The sequence below is a fragment of the Acyrthosiphon pisum genome, chromosome A3, assembly GCF_005508785.2.
Source record: "Acyrthosiphon pisum isolate AL4f chromosome A3, pea_aphid_22Mar2018_4r6ur, whole genome shotgun sequence".
NCBI lineage: Eukaryota > Metazoa > Arthropoda > Insecta > Hemiptera > Aphididae > Acyrthosiphon > Acyrthosiphon pisum.
The window spans coordinates 23,630,787-23,631,732 of NC_042496.1; positions in this window are offsets into that span (position 1 = coordinate 23,630,787).

Consider the following 946-nt stretch of genomic DNA (forward strand, 5'->3'; position numbering starts at 1 on the left):
CCTGTAGCAAAAAGACTTTAGATTCCTTAGGCTGTATACGCCGACATTCACTCGATCTCCAGTTCCTAAATAATATTTTATCTGGTAAATCAGACTGACCTACCGCATCTTGACGCATCATTGTAAAAAGTTCTGCCTGTAAATCATAATATATAAATTAATAAATAAACACATTCATCACTTTGCTCAGAATCTAAAATATTAAATTTCGATTCTTCTGAGTAAAAATAGACTCATTGTTGGGTTAATTCTACAATTCGCAATATCTTTAATTGGTTTATTTTCCATTGTTAAAATACCCTCATGATATCTATTAATTATTAAATAATACAAGTATCGTTTGTGTATACTTAGATTCAGAAAATACGTTTAAATAAAATAATAATAACTCTTATTAGAAATAGGTACTAACTGTGTTAGTGGTCAATTTTAATTGATGTTAATGAAAAAGAAACGGAAAAATTGTATACTCAAACTTTGCCTAATCAATTCTATTATAAATATTATACAATCAAATTCTGTTTTATTTACATAAAATGACACTATCTATTATAACAAATCAACATAAATTCTACTTTATATCTGTCATATTGTTATTAATAAAACATCTTATATTTACTGGAATGCATATGATATTGTGATGCCTTCATAAAAATAATCTTCAAATGTACCTACTTCTTAAATTAATATCTGGATTCAAATACTATAGTGCTTCAGAAATTAGACGTAATTTTAAATTTCTACTCTCCTGAGTAAAAATAAACTCATTTTAACACTAAAAGGGATACTGAAGTTGAAAATTGAACCATTATTTTGACTATTTATCATTGGACATATTATCCACAAAAAATGCTTTAACTATTGTACATTATATTTGATTATATTACATATTATAATTTACAATACGTTTATTTGTATATGAATATAGTTTAAATAAAAAATGTGT